The following is a 15,423-nucleotide window of genomic DNA, read 5'->3' as shown; positions in this document are numbered from 1 at the left end:
AGAGTGCAGTGGCATGAGCTCAGCTCACTGCAACTTCCACCTCCCAGGGTCAAGTGATTCTCATGCCTCAGCCACTCGAGTAGCTGGGATTAAGAGTGTGCACCACCACTCCCAGCTAATTTTTGTTGTTTTGGTAAAGACGGGGTTTCCCCATGTTGGCCAGGCTGGTCTCAAACTCCTAGCTTCAAAGAGATACCCCAGCCTCGGCCTCCCAAAGTACTGGGTTTACAGGTGTGAGCCACTGCGCCAGGCCCCACTTACTACATTTTTGTAGGTACTCAGGTACATTAACTTACCCATTTTACCTATGAAAAGTGGGAGAAAGCTAGTATCCTTTCATCCCATTGTTCTGTGAGTTGTCAGGGTGCATACAGACCCTGCCATATATGTGAATGTGTTCAGCTCTGTCTTATATATTGAACATAGAAAAGGTACAATGAAAAGATGTTATTATAATCTTAAGGGACCACCATTGTGTATATAGTCCATTCTAAGCCAAAATGTTATGCAACATGTGACTGTATATGTAATTGAATTTGCATCAGCTCACTGGTTTAAAGGCATTTGCTCTTTATTGCCAGCTCAGTTCAGCCTTTGCCTCTTACACTAAGAAAATGGGGAAGAAATCAAGCTGGGCAAATATTCTATAGCCCACTAAGGGATAGCATTTGTGACTTTTTTCTTATTTAAAATACTGGTTTTCATGGGAATTTGAATCCAGACATCAAGTGTTTCCTAATAAATTATCTTGGCATACATGATTTGATTATGCTTGCCATAAAATTTTTTACATTGTCTGAAATGTTTTAGATTAAACTATATTAATTTAATAAACATTTTCTGAATTGTTTTTGGACAGTCCCTTTTTTCTTTTATTTTTATTTTTAGTTTTTATTTTTTTGAGATGGAGTCTCGCTCTGTCGCCCAGGCTGGTGTGCAGTGGCACAATCTCTGCTCACTGCAACCTCCACCTCCCGGGTTCAAGTGATTGTCCTGCTTCAGCCTCCAGAGTAGCGGGGATTTATAGGCACACGCCACCACGTCCGGCTGATATGTTTTATTTTTAGTAGAGACGGGTTTTCACCATGTTAGCCAGGCTGGTCTCGAACTCCTGACCTCAAGTCCCCGGCCCCGCCCCGCCCCGCCTCGACCTCCCAAAGTGCTGGGATTACAGGTGTGAGTCACTACACTCAGCTGGACAGTCCTATATTTAATTAATGTTTAATTTGTGCTTTAAAATTAGGACAGCCCATTGTCACTAATTCCTCTTTAATAGCAAACTGAAGAGTAGATATGGCCCAATTTTCATATTCAGAGCCGTATGTCACCCCCTCATCTGAGTTAGCAACTAAGAGAGCCCTTTACTATTACTTTTTTTTTTTTTTTTAAGACAGAGTCTCACTCTCGCCCAGGCTGGAGTGCAGAGGCTCACTGCAGCCTCCACCCCCCAGGTTCAAGCAATTCTCATGCCTCAGCCTCCTGAGGAGCTGGGACTACAGGCACCTGCCACCACACCTGGCTAATTTTTTGTATTTTTAGTAGAGACAGGGGTTTCACCATGTCTGCTGAGCTTGTCTTGAATGCCTAACCTCTGGTGATCCGCCCACCTTGGCCTCCCAAAGTGCTGGGATTACAGGCGTGAGCCACCGTACCCGACCACTATCACCTTTTTTAATGAAATAATTCATAATACCAAAAGTATATTTATGTTATAAGTTTATATCTTATACCTTATACCTTTTTTCCTGCCTCTAATAACATTTATCTCATTGTCTCTCAAACCGTCACCTCATTCTTCTTGAGGCCGACCCACCACCAATCTCAAAACAAGGGCAAGTGTTTTTGATTTTTCTTAAAGTAACGCAATACTTCAGGAACCAATTTTTGTTTCATTTACAGTTACATTACGAACTACCTCAAAACTTAGTGGCTTACAACAGCCATTTTATTTTGCTCATGATTTTATGAGTCAGTAATTTGGGAAGGACTTATCTGGGCAGTTGGCATTGGCTGGACCTGTAAGATCTGCTTCTTTGATAACTTCTTCACTTGCATTTCTGGTTCCTCTGTGCTACTTGACCTCCGCACATAAATCTGTCATCCTCCAGGGCTTCTCCGTAGTTGTCTCACAGTAGTCATATTTTATACTACATGGTAGCTGGCTTCTAAGAGAAGTACCTCAAGAGCAAGTGTTCTGAGAAAGTGGAAGCTAGACATGGGTGGTAGGTAAGGGTTATGCCTAGAACTGGCACAGGATCGTTTCAGTATTCTGTTCGTCATGGCCATGATAGGACTCACCTGAGTTGAAGGGCGTAGAGAAATAGGCTGTACCTAAACGTGATAGTGACAAGGTCACATTGCAGAACAACATGTGGATGGGCGATATTGTTGCCATCGTTGGAAAATACGAATTGTCACACATTTGCTGTCTTTTGATAATGTTTTCCCCCAGTATTTAAATAGCTGTATAGTATTTAGTGTCCTTTAAAACTTGTTTCCAATTTTTGTAGCTGTAGTTAATGCTATTTTTAATGCTATTTAACATGTGATAGTTGTTTAATTGGTTCTCTTTTATTTGAATTACAAGATTTTTATTTGAAACATGAAATATTATGATTTGGTATTAGCTGCCCATTTCATCATTGATCCTTAAGATACTGGTAGTGACTCTAAAACGACCAATTTTTATTTTTTATTTTATTTTTGAGACCAGGTCTCACTCTGTTACCCAGGCTGGAGTGCACTGGAGTCCTCTCGACTCACTGCAACCTCCACCTCCCTGGTTGAAACGATCCTCTCACCTTAGCCTGCTGAGTAGCTGGGACTATAGGCACATGGCACCACACCTGGCTAATTTTTGTATTTTTTGTAGAGACAAGGTTTAGCCATGTTGCCCATGCTGGTCTTGAACTTTTGGCCTTACACAGTCTACCTGCCTCAGCCTCCCAAAATGTCCACGCCCAACCTGGGCCAATTCTTAAAGCAAAGTTTTGTTGTTCCTACTATGAAACTGGTTTTTGTTTTGTTTTGTTTTTGAGACCGAGTCTCGCTATGTCACCCAGGCTAGAGGGCAGTGGCTTTATCTTGGCTCACTGCAACCTCTGTCTCCTGGGTTCCAGTGATTCTCCTGCCTCAGCCTTCTGAGTAGTGGGATTACAGGTGACCACCACCACGCCTGACTAATTTTTGTATTTTTAGTAGAGATGGGGTTTCGCCATATTGGCCAAGCTGTTCTCAAACTCCTGACCTCAAATGATCCACCTGCCTCAGCTTCTCAGAGTGCTGGGATTACAGGCATGAACCACTGTGTCCAGCTGAAGCTGTTTGTTCTAACAGCACTTTTTTGTGGGGTTTTTTCCCCAGATGCCAATAGTACGATTATGTCGTTTTAAAAGTTGAACACTAGGTGGCAGTATTATTATATTTAGATAATCAGTTTGTTCATAAATTTGACCTTGTACATTTCCCATAAATTTATTTTTATAACCAGTAAAGTATTAGTTTAGTAACCTGCCATAATTGCTATTAAAACATAAAATTGGTCTATCATGACTTCTATAAGTTATTTCACAATGAGGAGTTGTTTGAAACTAGTAGTAGTATTTCTAGTTAAAGAAAAAAAAATGTACCATTTAAATCTAAATTATTTGATTGTGTACCATTTAAATCTAAATTATTTGATTGTATGTAAAAACAATGTAACGAAGATACTGGAAAATAGTTTAAGTGTATTTGAAAGAGAAAAATGAGTCCATTTGACCTCTCCCTTCTACTAAACTCATTCTGCATATTGTTTATACCAGCGAATCTGAAATATGAATGTATAAATGTGCATTAAGAGTCAGCTGGGGAATGTGCTTAAAATGATTCTAGGCTCCATTTGCAGACATTCTAATGTAGGTCATACATTGGTAACATATTGAAGAACACAAATCTGTACTATTTACAATTTACCACATTCTTTTAGATTTTCTGTACGTTTAGATTTTTTGTATTCATATTTTCCATGTCTTCACACCTGGACTGTGAACTCCTGGGGGCATATATTTTATAATTGTGTGTCTCCATTGCTCCTAGTATAGCTAGAAGTTACTGTCTCTAGAATTGAGGGTTGGCTTTACTAATTGATAAGCCGTGTAACTATAGTTGAGTTACATAATTTGTTCAAGCTTAATTTGTTTCATCTGTAAAGTAAATCTTTTTTCTTCCCCCATGGAAGACAGATACCATACATCTCAGAATTGCTGAGTCAAATGAAATAATATGTGAAATACATAGTGTAATTTTAGTATAAGATTTCACTGATACGTACTGTGGAGATACAAGTGCTTTTTTTTGAGGCAGGGTCTCACTCTGTTGTCCAGGCTAGTGGCATGATTATGGTTCACCGCAACCTTTACCTCTCAGGCTCAGGTATCCTCCTGCCTCAGTTTCACAAGTAGCTGTGGCCACAGGCTCATACCACCACCCCCAGCTACTTTTTTAAAAAATTATTAACATTTGTAGAGGTAGCATCTCCCTGTGTCGCCCAGACTGATCTCGAACTCCTGGACTCAAGCACTCCTCCTGCCCCAGACTCCCCACAGTGCTAGAATTACAGGCATGAGCCACTGTGCTCAGCTTCCCCGCCCCCCTTTTTTTAACCTTGTAGAAAAAGAGGGTGATTCTAAGTCTGAGATGCCACATTTCATAGCATGTCAGTTGCAACAAATGTTTGAGTGATTGCTGTGGGTCTGGTATATTTAATGCTCCAATTATAGTATGTTAAAGATTATTGGGTAACCATCTTTCAATTAGCATTAACAGTGTTTTCCAAAGGGAAAATTAGGTTTGGTTTAATATGGCCAAGTTTTAAAAATAAGCATATTTGTATTCACTTACAAGTTATATTTTTGGCATCCCTTGTAAGCCTTTAGACACAGCCTTCTTGCCTAATTTACAGCTTTTAATTTGGGTGCAATTTTTCTCTTAAGCATCAGAAAATTACCCATTAAGTACTTGAGTAGCAGACTGCCCTTTGAGCTGGTTTGTTTCCATTTTACAGAAGGGGAAACTGAGACTCAGATTGCTTAGGTAATTAGCTCAAGATTCCCATCTTATAAGCAACAGAGCCACATAAATCCAGGTCTGTGGGACTTAAAAACCTTTTTTAACATATGTCTCTGTTAATCACTGTGCTGGTTGGTTACTGAGAGTGATAGAAAGATCAGAATGCTGTGAGCAAACCCTGGAGCAACTCTTTGGATAGTGTATGAAAGAGAGTAGGGTAACCTAATATGGGATCCTGCAGTTAAAGCTACATTACAGATCTTCCAACTATGGTGACATCCTGAAGATAGTACTGTTGAAATTCGAGTGAAGCACAGTTTTTAAGAATGAGTAAGGATTTATGGAGAGAAAATTATTCCAAGTAAAGGGAAAAAGAAACCTATGCCATAGGATAGAGGCCTGAACAGTAGTAGTATGTGAGTGACCAAATTTATTGTGGCCAAATTTAGGATACACTTTCAACCAATGCATCAGCTCCTCATCTTAGATGCTGCTACTCCTATCGACCTACTTGTATTTGAGGAAAATTGAAATGTAATAAGATATCCAGGGATGGGGCTTACGGTGTATTTTCCTCACTGTTTTCCACTGGTTCACCTTGAACAGTTTTCTTTAGGGTCTACACATCAGGGGCAAAGTAGGCTTTTATGGGCTGGTCTGGGAAATAAACTGTGATATGCTTTGTTTCTAGGAGATAATTCATGTTGAGTTCCTACTCAATTTATGGCAACATAAACTGTGATTTAGAGACTGGTGATTTAGAGACTTGCTATATTATTAATAGTATTTCTTTACGAAGTCAGCATTCTCTTCAAACTTGAATGCTGTCATTCAAGCTGACCATTTCTTAGTCAACATTCTCTTCAAACTTGTCTAATGTAAGATTTCAGTAAGAATGTGTAGTGACCCTGGACTAAAAAGTAGGATTATTTGACATGTCATGAGAAGGAATCGTAGAAAGGATTAAATGACCACGGAAAGTGTGGAAGCTAATGATACATTTCATCATCAACATTAGACTTACTGTTTACAGCATGTTGACTTAAAATAGTTTTCCAAAGTACCTTGGATTTTTTTTTTTTTTTGCTTTAAACGTAAAAATATTTGATGCTTAGAGTTTGTCCACCTTGAATAATAATACGTTCAGATTCTTGAACTTCTAGACTTACCAGCACGTTTGATAGCATTTGTAGTTTTTAAACTAAATGAGCCTGTGAAGACAGGTAATTTGGGGTTATTCTGAGACTTCTACTTCTGAATTCTTTACTACAGGTTGTATGCCACAGTGATTAAGATTAGTTTCCAGGAAGACAGCAGAAAGAATTGAAATTCTGGTAAATTCCTCTTCGTGTTCCTGTTCTTAAAAATTCCTTTATGAGGAGCTGGGGGCTTGTGCTATAATCCTGATAACTCAGGAGGCTGAGGCAGGAGGATCACTTGGGGCCAGGAGTTCAAGACCAGCCTAGGCAATGTAGCCAGACCATGTCTGTAAAAAAAGAAATTTTTTTTTAGTTAGCTGTGTGCGATGGCGCAAGCCTATAGTCTTACCTGCTTGAGGGAATTAGTTCCCCCAAGTAGCTAGTGAGAATCGCTTGAGCCCAGGAGTTTGAGGCTGCAGTGATATGAGTGCCACTGCACTCTAGCCTGGGTGACAGATCAAGACTCCACCTCCAAAAAATAAAACAAAATTTTAAATTCCTTTATTAAATTATGAAAATAAGAAGCAAAAACACTCCTAAGAGTCTAGGTCAGGCTAGAAAATCAGACCCTCCTCAGTATTTGCTTCCTGGCTGCTTTTGGTGTGTTGCAGTTTCCCCTGCACGAAAAGCCCTTCTAGTTTTCACGTTGTACTATGAAATACCTTTGGTTGGATTTCCAATTGCTTGCATGGTAAAGAGGATAAATGTCTGTTTAATTTGTCTTTCTTTGTTGTTTGCTTCAGAATATGAGGCAGAGTACCCTGATTTTTCTGGGCATTCTTTCTCACTTCTCCTCTCCGCCATCCTATTATTCATTATAGCTGAGACTGCTGGTTATTTGCCAACGTCCATTTCCCCGTTCTTTCATTAGTAAGAGTCCCTGCGTTTTACATGGGCATGTATGTGGCTGCTCACCTAGACCCTATATCCCAGTTTCTCCTGTAGCTAGGTATGCCATGTGGTTAAGTTCTGACCAGTGGGTTTGTAAGTATTAGAAGAGATGTGTACAGCTGTAGATCCTGCCTTAATAAAAGATGTATCCTTACTTTTTCTCCTTCCCAGTGGCTAGAATGTAAACATGATAAAGGAAATTACCAACAGCTGTCCTATGCTACAAAATGCAAGCCATAATAAGGATATATTATCAAAAAGATAGGAGGAGCTTGGGTCATACTAGCCTGGGACTATTAACATGAGAAACTTCTATCATGTTTAAGTCACTACTATTTATTATTTAATTATAGCAACGCTACCTGTATATCCTTCCTTAAAAACTTCTGGAATCCTGGCCAGATGCGGTGGCTCACCCCTGTCATCCCAGTACTTTGGGAGGCCGAGGCGGGCAGATCACGAGGTCAGGAATTTGAGACCAGCCTGACCAACATGGTGAAACCTTTTCTCTACTGAAAATACAAAAATTAGCCGGGCATTAGCCGGGCGTGGTGGTGTGTGCCTGTAATCCCAGCTCCTTGGAAGGCTGAGGCAGGAGAATTGCTTGAACCCAGGAGGTGGAGGTTACAGTGAGCCGAGATAGTGCCACTGCACTCCAGCCTGGGTGGCACAGCGGGACTCCGTCTCAAAAAAAAAAACCAAAAAAACATGGAATCCTGTGGGAAGTTTCTCTTGTTTGGGTCATCTATTAGTCTGCTAGGGACTGTGCTACTGCCCAGAGAGACTGAGAGTACTGGTGGTAGTGACGTTGGAAGATTTTCTGGATTGGATTGGATTGACAGTTCTTTATTATAGATAGAATGAATAAGCTTAAAAATCAATATGAGGCTTATGAATATAAAACTATAATAAAGAGAAACAGGGATCCTGTGGACTTGGCAGAAAACTGTACCCATAACATAGTTTAATTACTCAGAGAAAGTTACAGAAACCAATGTGATCAATGAGCTAAAGGGTCCATTATGGAAATATTATGGAAGATTTCTATTAAATGTCAGAAAAAAGTAACACAGCACAAGGAGACCAACACGATAAAACTGGTTTTTAGGCGGTAATTGGCAGACTTAACACTAAAAAACTAAATCAGTAAAGCAGAGAACAAACCTGAGACACACCCACAGTGTGCAAGACGACAAGATATCTATTAGGTTAGTCAGACAAAGTACCCACTATGGTACTACTTGAAGATCCAGGTGAATAAAGTATTAAAGATAAAAGAGAAAAAAACTTTACATTCCTAGCAGAAGAGCTCAGGGCTACAAATCAAGAATTGTGCACACCACTGGGGATTGCATTCTTTTAATGTTTTAAAAATTATATTAATAGAGACTTGTAACCTACCACTTTCTTTCTTTGTTTTTTTTTTTTTTTTTTTTTTTTTTTTTTTTTTTTTTTTGAGACAGAGTTTCACTCTTGTTGCCCAGACTGGAGTACAATGGCATGATCTCGGCTCACTGCAACCTGCACCTCCCAGGTTCAAGGGATTCTCCTGCCTCAGGCTCTCAAGTAGCTGGGGTTGCAGGCATGCGGCACCACGCCCGGCTAATTTTGTATTTTTAGTAGAGACCGGGTTTCACCATCTTGGTCAGGCTGGTCTCAAACTCCTGACCTCAGGTGATCCACTCACCTTGGCCTCCCAAAGTGCTGTGATTACAAGCGTGAGCCACCGCACCCGGCCTAAAAAGTTACTTTCAAAGGACCTAAATCATGTTGACAGATTACTTCTCTGTGACAGTTGCTGAAATACAATGAACTTATCCCTAATTCTTCAGTTTGTCATTTGGTACAAAAAGGAAGCCATAGAACAGTCTTCTGAGCCAGACGCAATGGCGCATGCCTGTAATCCCAGCACTTTGGGAGACTGAGGTGGGTGGATCACCTGAGGTCTGCAGTTTGAGACCAGCCTGGCCAACGTGGTGAAACCCTGTCTCTACTAAAAATACAAAAAATTAGCCGGGTGTGGTGGTGGATGCCTGTAATCCCGGCTACTCGGGAGGCTGAGTTAGGAGAACTGCTTGAACCTGCAAGGCAGAGGTTGCCGCCGGCCAAGATACAGCCTGGCCAACAAGAGCGAATCTCCATCTCAAAAATAATAATAAATAAAAAGAGCAATCTTTTATACGGATTTGTACATAAATCTCCAAAAATACAGTGCCGAATTATCTTTGTTAATTGTCGCTTGAAACAGCACTAATGACTATTCGCTTAACATTTTTGGTTCTCCTTTAGGGTATATGATGTAATTGTATTTCTCCCCTTTGAAGCATAACCACTTACTTGACTGGCTTTGGCCAGTGGCATGTGAGTGGAAATGTTAGTGTCACTTTTGGTCAGAAGCCATTATGAAGTCTGTGTATAATTTCCCACATTCCCTTCCCCATCCATGGTAACTGGCAATATCTCAGGTGATAAAGATCTTGTCACCTTGAATAAGGATGGTGTAAGAAGCTTCCAGCTATCCCTTTATAGATATGTAATGTGAATAAGAAATAAACCTTCATTTTAAGCCACTGAGCTGCTTTAAAAATTGTTCCTCCAGTATAACTTGATTTATCCTAACACATAAGTATTAAAGTATAATAAATCTCAAACAATTGTGGTTAGCTTTTTACAACATAAGAAGACGAGGTGGCTGGGTGCGGTGGCTCACACCTGTAGTCCCAGCACTTTGGGAGGCCAAGGATGGAGAATCGCTTGAACCTGGGAGGCAGAGGTTGCAGTGAGACTGGATCGCACCACTGCACTCCAGCCTGGGTGACTGAGCGAGACTCCGTCTCAAAAATAAATAAATGAATAAATAAATAAGTAAATAAATAAATAAATAAAGACAGTGTGTAAGAAACACAGTGGTCTGGTAGGAAGACAGACATTTAATAAACTCAACACTTACTCCTATTTAAGGTACTTAGGGTAGAATAATGCTTTAATAGACTGTTTCAATTGTATGCATAATGTTGAAATGTTTCAGTTTAAAATGAAGAGCATTGTTTTGAAAGTTTTGACTAGTGCTTTAGATATAAAATATAAATGAAAGTTAAGCATTGGAAATGCAATGTGTTTTTTTTGGAATATGTTTTTTGCCACTGATGGGGTTCTATATCTAGAAGTCAAATTAAATTTTAAAAAATTAATAGTCTATTAAAAGTGACTGAATGTAAGCATATAAAATATAGCAATTAGTAGTTAGAAAATGAGATTTTTAACATAAAAAATCTAGGTCTAGTCTTAAGCATGGCATACATAATACTTTGAAATCTGCAAGAAGACCTTGAGGAAAGAGTATTCCCTTGTTGAAGAAGATAAGAATTGTTCTATGATTCCCAAAATAATATATAGATTTGGTGTCATTTAATTCAAAATCAGTAGTATATTGGTGGGAATGAGTTTTTAATTTTTAATTTATTGAGCTGTAATTGCATACCATAAAACATAGTTTGAATTTTGACAGTGCATGTACTTGTGTAACCCACACCCTAATCGAGATATAGAGACCGTTTCCCTCACCTTAGAAGTCATTTTGGCAGCCGGGCCTGGTGGCTCGTGCCTGTAATCCCAGCACTTTGGGAGGCCGAGACGGACTGATCACAAGGTCAGGAATTTGAGACCAGCCTGGCCAACACCGTGAAACCCCGTCTCTACTAAAAATACAAAGTTTAGCCAGATGTGAAGGTAGGCGCCTGTAATCCCAGCTACTCAGGAGGCTGAGGCAGGAGAATTGCTTAAACCTGGGAGGCAGAGGTTGCAGTGAGTCGAAATTGTGCCACCTCACACCAGCGTGGGTGACAGAGTGAGACACCAGTTGCGGGGGGAGGGGGGAAAGAAGTCATTTTATGCCACTTGCCTGCCAGTCCCACCCAGCAATAGCCGTGGAACTGATTTCTGTTCTCATAGATTATTTTCCCGTTTTTTCAACTTCACTTGAATGAAATCATACAATATGAACTTTTTTGTGACTGACATTTTTGGTTTGAAATAATTTCAAAAAAATTTCAAAAAGTTTTGAGATATATTTGTTATTGCATGTGTGAGTAGTTTATTTACTGAAGAATATTCCATTGTGCACATTTTTCTGTTGATGGGTTGTTTCTAATGGGGCAGTACACTCACTCCATCCCTCAGTATCTGTGGGGGACTAGTTCCAGGACCTCCCTTGCATACCAAAATTTGCAGATGCTCTAGTCTCTGATACAAAATGATGTAGTATTTGCCTATGCACATCCTCCCATATACTTTAAATCAGCTCTAGATTACTTCCGTAGCGTAAATGTATGTAAATAGTTGTTTATACTGTGCTCAGGGAATAATAGCAAGAAAAAAATGTCTGTACATGTTCAGTACAGGCGTTTTTTTTCCCCAAATGTTTTCAGTCTGTGGTTGGTTGAATCCGTGGATGCAGAATACACAGATACAGAAGGCCAGCTGTACTTAAGAATGGAATTGCCAGATTGTAAGATAGGTGCCAGAGTGACTAAACCACTTAAAACTGGTGCAAGTGATTTTTGACAAGTATTCTCGGTTTCTTCTTGAAAAATGAGATGGAATTCGTATTCTCTTCAGAATATGGTAAAATGTTTTAGTTAATACCCTTTAGACACCACTCCTAATGTATGGATTGAGAGCTATACATGTGTGAAATACATAAATACACATATTGGGTGTGTTTACTTTTTTGGATGGGGAACTTGATTAAAAGTGTTAAAGATCACGCTCTAGATGGAGCGAGGAGTTGTGCATATATATGTATTATAGTAGTGTAAGTTTTCTTTGATACTATATATCTTCACATAGACTACAGTGTGTGGTTAAGAAGGAAACTAGTGGAAGTTCGTATGTTTCTTGGTTTCTAGAACATTAAAAGGATATGTGAAGTTTTGTGTATTTGCTAATTAGCTGACTTCTTCCTTTTCAAAAGTTGATTATAGATTATACCCAGGCATGGCTGCCTTGTACCACTTAGCCCTTGAAAAAATTTTGTCTTGCAGCTTTCTTCCAGAGCAACTTTTAAAAATACTACTCCATTTAGATTTTCTTCAAATGAAAATTCTTTATGTATTCTAATTTTTTCTGAATGGACTTGCCCTATTTCTTGTTACTCATGCACTTAATCTGCTGGACTAGTTGTAGTTGCATGGTATGCTAATCGAGTTATTTTGGAAACTTCATTCCTTATGAATGCTCTTTTGGGTTGTTAAATATAAAAAGAGGGAATGGTTCTTAGCACAAACCACAGATTCTTGAATGAGTCGTTTAGATCATTCCTACGTATGTAGAAAAATTACATCACCACCCAGTGTTGTGTTTTCTATTTATACTATGCTACCTTAAAATAATCCATCTTAAAAAAAATTAAAAATCCATCTTGTCTTTAATAAAAACAATATAAAGCAGGCAGCAAATGGAACTCATGGTAAGGTATTTCAGAAAACGCTATGAAATGAAGCATCTTAGCTAACTAATGGTTTATCTTTAGATTTCTAGACAGACTTAAAAGGTGTGGGCATACCTTCTGCCTTTTCACTTATGCCATTGTCTTGATACATTCATGTATGTTAATAAAAATATTGCAAGTTACTGATGACGTTTGATGATTTTTTTTTTTCTTTAGCTTAAAATTTAGTAAGTAACTCTGGGTTTGAAGGCCACAGTGATTTTTGTTCTGTGCGTGTTTGTGTTTTTATTTTGCCAAATAGTAAAGTTAGATTGTCTTTTCTCTCTTTGAAAACATAAGTGCATGGGAACACCATGGTATCACTTTAATTGGTGGATGCTATTAAAGGGACTAAATTCTGTCTAAAAATACTATGCTGGTGCTTATGATAAATTTAGTGAAAAGAGCTTGCCATGAAACAGGCACAATATCTAAATTTTAGGAAAACATATAGGTGCATACATATGAACGAAAAACACAGAGCATATATGAAAATATAGTGGTTGTCACTGGGTATTGGGAATGGAGGTAATTTTTTTTTCTAACATATCTTTTAGTGAGCAAGTATTTTCTAAAAAGGAAGAAAACTTGATCTCTTTAGTGTGATCTCTTTGGGACATGGGTTTGTTGGTGAATAGTACTCACTGCACAGTGGTTTGGTAAGGTTTCAGTGCACAATGACAATTTGATACTTTTAAGTACCTTTTTAAAATCTGTGTAATTCACATTACTTCCTAAGTTTAGTGATGTTTATTATGAGGAAGAGGAAATAGAGAAATCCTTGTAATGCCATCCATCTAACGCTTTTCTCCTTGTTTTGGGCCACCTCCTCGATGTGATGTATTAAAATTGCCTACTTACCGCCCTGCTTCTGCCTGCCTTGCCTGTTCTCTTTGCATGCAGGGATGGCAGATGGGAACTCTGCCTCTAATCTCAATCCCTTTGTAATGTGGACACATGGTAGTCCAACTGATAATCTACTTTTACCTCAGCTGTTTAAAGAAAAGTTTTTCTGTTGCGTGCGGTGGCTAACCCCTGTAATCCCAGCACTTGGGGAGGCCGAGGTGAGTGGATCGCTTGAGCCTAGGGGTTCACGACTAGCCTAGGTAACATGGGCAAAACCCCGTCTCTACAAGAAATACAAAAATTAGCCAGGCATTAGTGGTGCATATCTGTAGCTGCTCAGGAGGCTAAGGTGGAAGTATTGCTTGAGCCTGGGAGGCAAAGGCTGCAGTGAGCCGAAATTGCACCACTATACTCAAACCTGGGCGAGAGAGCGAGATCCTGTCTGAAAAATAAAAAGAAAGAAAAAAGAAACATTTTGTCAGAGGCTTCAGGAATGAATCATTCTCTTGAACATTTGCTTACTTTCGACAGGGTCTCACTCACCCAGGCTGGAGTGCAGTGGTGTAATCATGGCTCCCTGCTCCCTGCAGCCTCAACCTCCTGGGCTCAGGTGATCCTCCCACCTCAGCCTCCCTACAGGCATGTGCTACCATGCTCAGCTAATTTGTTTTTGTATTTTTTTGTAGAGACAGGGTTTCACCATGTTGCCCAAGCTGGTCTCGAACTCCTGGGCTCAAGTGATTTTCCTGCCTCAGCCTCCCAAAGTGCTAAGATTACAGGCGTGAACCACCATGCCGAGCCTTTTCTTAAATCTGTCACTAAGATTAAATTACATGATCACTATACTCTGGTTGTTTATGAGCATTTAAATTAATTTTTATATACAAAATTTAAAAGTTAGCATGGTCTAGGTGGAATTCCTTCTGTTTTCTCTGTTCTTTGCTGTCCTCCTGATCAAGTACTTAGCAGAGCACTTGGGAACTTTTAAAGTCTTCTATGGAGATTAATGTTACTGTTTTGTTATTTGGGTTTTTTTTTTTTTTTTTTTTAATTTGAGGCGGAGTTTTGCTCTTGTTGCCCTCTTGTTGTGAACTCAGCTCACCACAACCTCCGCCTCCTGGGTTCAAGCAGTTCTGCCTCAGCCTCCTGAGTAGCTGGGATTACGAGCATGCACCACTACGCCCAGCTATTTTGTATTTTTAGTAGAGACAGGGTTTCTCCATGTTCGTCAGACTGGTCTCGAACTCCCAACCTCAGGTGATCCGCCCGCCTGGACCTCTCAAAGTGCTGGGATTACAGGCATGTGCCACCATGACCAGCTAATTTTGTATTTTTAGTAGAGACAGGGTTTCTCCATCTTGGTCAGGCTGGTCTCGAACTCCTGACCTCAGGTGATCCGCCTGCCTTGGCCTCCCAAAGTGCTGGGATTACAGGCGTGAGCCACTGCACCTGGCCCGAGATTAATATTTTAAACTGATGCCTCTCCCTTATCATCCCCACAAAAAAGGAGAAACTCAGAATATATGCTATCTTTCTAATTTTCATAGCAGTAAATAGCGAATATTGAGCACGTAGTACTACTTTTTAAACACTTTACATGCACTATACGTGGGTATTATAATATCTTATTTAATCTTTATAATCTTTAAAATACGAGGTTAAGGAGAATTTTAGAGCTGAGGTAATAAAGACATAGAAATGAAGTAATATTCTAAGGCTAAGCAGCAAAGGGCAGAGTTCACACTCTTGACTATTATATTAATTGACTGTTAATACCATAACTCTAATTGCTGCAGTAACTGGTTTCTGCCATTTGTTTCTTTCTGCTTGCTGTGTATACACAAAGATGAAATGGTCTGGTTCCTTCCTACTTTCAGCTTCATCACAATTCACTGAAAAAGCTCATGTTTTATAATTGGAGTGTAGAACAGACTCTGATGTGCATTTCAG

The 15,423-nt window shown here is 39.5% G+C and overlaps 1 protein-coding gene across 1 annotated transcript in view; it reads left to right on the top strand.

The window, feature by feature from the left end:
* The window catches only part of GTF2B (general transcription factor IIB), a 121,527-nt gene that overhangs the window by 94,040 nt on the left and 12,064 nt on the right, over window positions 1–15,423 (top strand). The window lies entirely within an intron of this gene.

Source organism: Macaca thibetana, chromosome 1, assembly GCF_024542745.1.
Source record: "Macaca thibetana thibetana isolate TM-01 chromosome 1, ASM2454274v1, whole genome shotgun sequence".
In the NCBI taxonomy this organism is placed as follows: Eukaryota; Metazoa; Chordata; class Mammalia; order Primates; family Cercopithecidae; genus Macaca; species Macaca thibetana.
The sequence above is the reverse complement of the archived record's forward strand: the minus strand, read 5'-3'. Positions and strand labels throughout refer to the sequence as shown.